This window comes from Poromitra crassiceps, assembly GCF_964638095.1.
Source record: "Poromitra crassiceps genome assembly, chromosome: 5".
In the NCBI taxonomy this organism is placed as follows: Eukaryota; Metazoa; Chordata; class Actinopteri; order Beryciformes; family Melamphaidae; genus Poromitra; species Poromitra crassiceps.
The window spans coordinates 60,218,824-60,225,973 of NC_139642.1; the positions used below are offsets into that span (position 1 = coordinate 60,218,824).

Here is a 7,150-nt window from a genome sequence, read left to right on the forward strand (position 1 = left end):
AACGACACATTTTGAAACCACCCTCTAGAGTGGAATTGTTGGTGACGCTTCCCGCTGAGCGCTCCATGTAATCGGTTAGAAACGATAGTCTTCCCAGAAACTCTGACGTGCCTGCACACGCGACACACGCTTGGCAACATTCAGAATTAAGCTACACTGCGGCCGACTTCAGTTACACGTTCATAAGGAGCGTTACTGCTGCTGCGAGGAGCCGATGGCTGTTACCCGGTCGGCATTTAACGTTAGGCAAGCACATCGACAGTGTTTTCTCACTGCAGCCTACACAGTAGACAGACAATCAGATCCTCGCTGCTCGTTAAAGATTTCCAAATAGGCTTATTCTGATAAACTGGTCACATCTATGTAACGTTCTCACCCGAAGAATATTACAACTTTAAAACAGTTTGTTTTTTTTAGCTTGAAAACAGCTTTTTGGCAAGTCTAAAAATTACTACGGTAGCCGTAATCTACTTCCGTGTCTAAAACCCAGAAAGACGATTACGAAATGACGTCATGCAGAAGTGTCCGTGGAGCGACGAGCAACGCCCAGTTGACCATCACAATGCCACCTAGCGACCTGGCATGTACATTATGGCGTTTTAAAAATTCAACAGCGCTCATGTAAACGGGGAGAAGGTGTGAAGGAAAAGGTGTGAAGGAAACGCTATTGTGTCGTTTCTTCCAGAGACTGTCCTTGTGTAAAGGGCCCCTTAGATTACACCTAAGAGGTGTTTAAGGCACCTGCGGACAACCGTGTTATGGTTGTCACTCGACTATACCACGTTGTATTTGCGACGGATATATATACGGCCATGGATTACATGTATGTTTCACATAGGGTTGTGTTTTGATTTTTATGTTTTATTTTGTCCAATATTGAAATGTTCTACAATTGCATGTTGTGTTAACATAAATATTATTTATATCTACCTCTTAGCCTACTTAGGCTGATTTGGTTGCTTTTTCTTGTCGAAATGTATTAAGCCTCAACGCATGCTGGGAGATGCACATGTGTGTCTGTGTGTGGCATTTGGTAGGGGAGTCGGCGCACTGAATAAGGCCTGGTTTTGAAAAGCGCTAATCGCTAAATTAACGCCAGTTAGGAAGATAGCTTTAGGCTGATATTTAACTCCGAAACACCCATTCTGGCCTATTCTGGCACTGCGCCACGCCTCTTCAGCGTAAAGCACATTTTGGGGCCTAAAAACAGGATGCTACTGTATCTTCCCGAGTCACGGGTAGGCCGGCGCAAACCGTGTTTTTTTGCGTTTAACGCCAGAGCGCCTAAGGCCAGGGGGAGGAAGATAGAGCCCCATGTCTTTTACATTGATACAGCATGTCTTTACTTTACATTGATACAGCATGTCTTTACTTTACATTGATACAGCATGTCTTTACTTTACATTGATACAGCATGTCTTTACTTTACATTGATACAGCATGTCTTTACTTTACATTGATACAGCATGTCTTTACTTTACATTGATACAGCATGTCTTTACTTTACATTGATACATGTCTTTACATTGATACAGCATGTCTTTACTTTACATTGATACATGTCTTTACATTGATACAGCATGTCTTTACTTTACATTGATACATGTCTTTACATTGATACATACAGCATGAGTTGGACTGTGGGAAAGATGAAGACTCCACACAGAAAGGACGCACGACCTTCTTGCTGTGAGGCGACAGTGCTAAACACTGAGCCACCGTATTGCAAGTATCTGCCATCACCTGCAGAATGAGCTTTGTTGTGACAGCACAGAATATTTTGTCCAAAATAGATCTGTTCTGTCTGTTCTCTCGTTTCCTCTGTGTCACCCCGTATCACTCCCGTTTCCCTCCGTCTCCTCCAGCACGTCCCTTCTCATTTCCTTGCTGTTCCCCTCCAACAACCAGCAAAGTAAGTTTCCCATCCCCCCCTTCACCCCCCAATGCCTGATCAACTCCTCCAGTCTACTTACTGTCTTACAGGCTTGCTATGGACACCTCGGCCCTAACCCAGCGTAGCCCAGCCCACTGACACACGCACACACACACAGACACACACACACACACACACACACAGACACACACACAGACACACACACACACGGACACACGCACACACACACACACACACAGACACACACACACACACACAGACACACACACACAGACGCACACACACACGGACACACACACACACACACACACACACACACACACACACGCACTACACACCACAGTCCCCTCCCCTCCATGATGGACTGGGATTGGCTCCCTCTGTCACAGTGTGTGATTGCGACCTCCGTTTGACCTGCCGGGGATATATGGCGTCCCCGGGTTATCTACATAATGCACAGGGAGAGAGGTGGAGAAAGCCATCTGAGAACAAGAGAGGAGGTGGGGGGGGGGGGGGGGCAGAGGAGGGTGAGAGAGAGAGGGAGAGAGAGAGGGAGGGAGGGAGAGAGAGGGAGAGAGAGAGGGAGGGAGGGAGAGAGAGAGAAGGCTGCATGAAAGAATATCACTGGGAACAGAGTTGGATTAGATAGACAATAGCGGCGGCTAAATGACAATGTTGCTGTTTATTGGAAGCTGGGGGAAAGGCTAGCCGCTGGTTTGCCTGATGAGCAAGAGTGTGTGTGTGTGTGTGTGTGTGTGTGTGTGCGAGCGTGCGTGCGTGCGCGTCCATGTGTGTGTGTGTGTGCGTGCACGCGCGTTCGTGTGTGTGCATGCGTGTGCACAGCGAGAGGATTCTTTTTGGTTTTTTGCTTACTTGAAATATCTGCATTCATACATTGTAGATTTGATATGCGTGCACAAAGCAATATTTTCGACGGTGTGCGCACGCATGTGTGTGTGCGGTTGTTTGTGTGTGTGTGTGTGGCCCACGAGATAAAGTGAATTGAATTGAATTGAATATAGCACATCACATCGTACCTACAAAGTATGTTTACTGTGACGGCCTTTGTCACGACTTCTACAGTACACCTGTTTTCTCCTACAAATGCAGTCTGATAAATGCAGTCTGACAAATGCAGTCTGATAAATGCAGTCTGACACTGCATTTGTTTGTCACCCCGGTGACATCATCACTGATGACACTCACTGATGACATCTTCACCCATGACATCAGAATTGCTCGGTGTAAATGATTTGTGACAGACACTGATGACATCACAATTGCTCAGGTGACATAACTGATGAGATCATCAATAGCCATGTTCCCATTTAAAATGCGAATTAGTTTTTGCGAATCTTTTTAAAATTTGCAAAAACTAAATGCGAATTAGGTGCGTTTCCATCAGGTTTCCATTAAATCACAATAAAACTGTACTCATCTCCTGCACAAGGTTGTTATTCGAAGTTTCACATGAGTATTCCCAAATATTGCGTAGTAGCATGTATTTTGTTCTTCCGGATTTGTAATTGCAGGTTTCCACCCGTAGACACAACAGATGGCGCTGTTTCACCGCTGGGAAGCGGAAGAACAACAACAGCCATTTTCAATGGAAAAGGCAGAAATCACACGCTCTGGCATGTGAATAAGGGCTCGGTTTTGGAAACTACGCAATATTTGGGAATACTCATTATGCGAAACTTTAGATAACAAACAATCTTGTGGGGGAGGTCAGTATACTGTTTTATTGTGATAGTTAACGTGTTATGTAGCTTACGGCCATTTGAGCAGAGCCTGCAGTTGCCTCAGGGGCAATGCCGAGACTCCGAATGAAGAATGAAGGCTGAGTCTCGCATTGAGGATAGCCTCAATACATGTCATGTGATGTCAACAGTGTGCGTGAGTTTGCTGCTTGCTGAAATCTACGTCTTTTGGGTGACTATTTTGTACTGGCTCTTAGAGACTGGAGGTGGGGTTGCTGGAAGAGTCGGGGTCTTTGGGCCCGGAGTGTGAAGGCATAGACCGTCTAAAAATATGGACAGAGTCACCATCACCCATTAGTTTTTGGATTCCCATTTTGTAGCCTAGTGTGGCCGTCGCCATCTTGGGGTTCCTGCGCAGCTCGTGCAAGAGGGCACGAGACCAGGGGGTTTTCCCAGAGCCGCAGGTCCGCCTGCAATTCGTCCGTGATCGGCAAGTTGCACTATCAGCGCTAACAGGCGACAGTTTGGGCCTGTCAATCAGGCCCAAAACAGTATTTTCTATTGTCTATTTTTCTCTAAAGGGGTGAGTTATAAGAAATCCACTCCCCGTAGTTGTTATGAAAGGTGGAATTAGCTACCGTTTTGAACCAGGCTGTAAACCTGGCATTTTAACATGGGGTCGAGTTTTTATGTGTGGGGTCACTGGACAGTTGGCATGCACCGGGACCCGGTGAGAGCCTTCTTGGCTGACAGGGATAGTTTGTTGGCGGGTGGGGGTGGGTGACCTGGTGCTGGTGGGTTCAGATTTGATGTTGCTGAGGGCCGAGGGTTTTAGTTTCGCCGTCTTCTGCTCCTCTGTGGTCTGAAAATGCTCCAAGCTCTTGGCCGGGGAAGACGGGCTGTTGCAGCCTTTCCTCTAAAAGGGGTGGAGGGAGTCTCTCCTATACTGGAGCATTTTCTAACCGATGGAATCCTTTGTCAGTGGTGTCAGCCAAGTCAATCAACGACTTGAATCAGGTAGATGCTGCCATGCCCTTGCCCTCGCAGCCTTGCCTTTTGTCTCCCGCCGACATCCTGACACCACTAGAGGTGGCTGGCATGCGACAGCGTGACGGTCTGGTTCTGTGGACAGCTTCTTGACAGGTTCTTCAATGAGCGTAGGCCCGCCTGGCAGCGTTGTAAGGTCGTGTGCGGATGAGGTCAGGTTGGAAAGTTCTGGCTGAGGCGAGGTGTTCACAGGTCATTCCTAGAAATTGGCAGGCCAAAGCCACCATCCATGGAATGGAGCTTAGGCACGGGATCAAGTTTTTTGTGACCTGTGGGGAGGTAGAGCGGCCCGTTCAGGTTGGCCTTATTTATGTTTTCTCTAGTAGGCTATGCATCATTCCCTGCTTGGTGATCTGCCCACCTAGCTCGGGAACAAATCTGCGAGCACGTTTTATTTGCTCTGGCAGATGTGTCTGGCAACCCTCACGTTCATTTCATACTCATTTCCAACTGGCCTAAAAGCCGCCGAGCCAATCACAAGCCACTTTATTACACGGCTTTGTTTTTAATACACACTGATTGGTCAATCACGGCATTCTACGTGTTATTTCTGTATAGCAAACCGCTGCTATCAGACCGTTGCTATGAACGCTCTTCTGATAAACTCTGGAGACCACATCCAGTCATATCAATCCACAGAAAGAAGTCCAGTAAATGTAACAGTTGCTTCACGTCGGGGTCCTGCATCACCCTGTCGGGGTTTATTTGGCGATAATGACCCGCTTGCTGTAACAGCTGATGTCGTACAAACTATCAGATCAATAACGTTAGTCTGTTTATATGCGTTTCAGTCCCTCTGCGCTGCGTCATACGTTTTGTTGTCCGATTGGTTGAGGCATTTTGGAATGCACCCATTGGTAACGCCCCCTGGAAATAGAAATTGGACAAACTCATTTGCATTTGCAAATTGGTCTGGCGCTGTCAGGCTACTGCCCATCTTCAGTCTTCTCAGTTTCAGGGATCCTCAGGTAGAAAAGCACATACGCCTGTTGGTTCAAGACCACGTTGATGTCACTGGAGTGCACCATGGAGTCATTCATGTGGTACCATTGTCCATTGCTTGCCTTGACGTAGCAGTAGTAGTGGCCGGCATGACAGCTGTAGCCGGAGTGCACCAGAACGGCATAGAGGCCGTACATAACGGGATCGCCCGACCTCTGGGACATGTAGGGGTGGATGTTCAGGAATTCTGGGTAACCCACTTCCTTTGTTATTTTCCCTCCGCGGACTTTGGCAAACCTCTTGAGCGACAGCGTCAGCACATTCGATGTCCGATGAACCGTGAAGCACTTGGTCGCGGGCACTTTCTTTTTGCACTTGGCGCACATGTAGGCATTGTCCCCGCTCAACACGTACGGTTGGACAAACAGTTCCAGCGCTTGCACAATGTTTGCTGCTTGATGAATGTCAACAGCGATGTCCAGGTAAGGGTCATATGTGTCGGACACAGTTTTGCAAACGGAGCACTTGACTCTTGACCTGAGGTAACCTCCAAAAATCTGGTGGACCAGTGTTGTGTCCTGGGTCTGTTGGTCGAGCTTGGGGTAGCCATTGAGACAGGCTTTCTGCATGGCTTCGATGGTGTAGCGCAAAAACTCATGGGCGTCTTCCTGGCTCCCGAATCGAAAATGTCTGGCAATCCTTTTCAGATCGCTCACGATGGAATCAGGCTTGATGGCGTTGCCCGTGTTGGCGAAGGCTTGGATGATGTGGTTCTGCATTATACAGATCATACAAAAGCCCGACTGGTGACAGGCACGGCTGTGCTCCTTTGAGAGTAGGTAGTTGGCGAGTGGCGGGGTGTAGGTGAGACACTGCACTGTGGAGTTAAGGAAGCAGGTGTTTCCCAGGTTGTGGAGGCCGGCTCCAACCATGGAGACACACTCCCATTGAAGGGTGAGCTTGTTGCATGGGAAGAGCATCTCCTGTGGTGCAGGGATCCCATCGCTCTGGGCACCAGCCCCGTTCTCTGAGACCTGCCTGACAGACATAGAGACCAGAAAGACATGTGGACAGACACTCTTATAGCATCGGCCCCTAGAGGCCACGCCGTAAAAACACAAAAGATGAATTATTTTACATATAATAGAAGGGCATCTTGAGGGTGAGTCCATTATGTCATATCAATGATGATCTCACATAGCATAGCGGTGATGTCACAATAGAAGTGACATCATTCGCAGCAAGTATCCGATGATGTCACTACGGGAGGTGATATCAACACATGCCACTGATGATGTCATAAAGTCCTACATCAATTATATCATTAGTGAGATAACCAAGTAACTAATGATGTCATGATAACTCGTGAATTACACCATTAGTAGCTGTGGCCAGCAATGGAGTGGATGACATCACAATGGAGAGGATGATGTCACACCAAATGACATGACTATCTGGTTGCAGCTATTGCAAATTTGCACTTTTTTTGGATAGCGCTTCAGCGTGGTCACCAACTTCTTCTGTGGTGTTTTATGGAAGTTGGCATAGTTTATGTTGCATTACCATT

General features: G+C 47.5%; 1 pseudogene across 1 annotated transcript; it reads right to left on the reverse strand.

Moving 5' to 3' along the window:
• Nucleotides 1–4,293: 4,293 nt before the first annotated feature.
• Nucleotides 4,294–6,632, reverse strand: LOC310776656 (ubiquitin carboxyl-terminal hydrolase 36-like; annotated as a pseudogene). The gene is made up of 3 exons: nt 5,572–6,632; nt 5,183–5,247; nt 4,294–4,910 (listed from the first exon to the last, which is right to left on the reverse strand). The product of its transcript is annotated as a ubiquitin carboxyl-terminal hydrolase 36-like (transcript).
• Between the last annotated feature and the right edge of the window lie 518 nt (nt 6,633–7,150).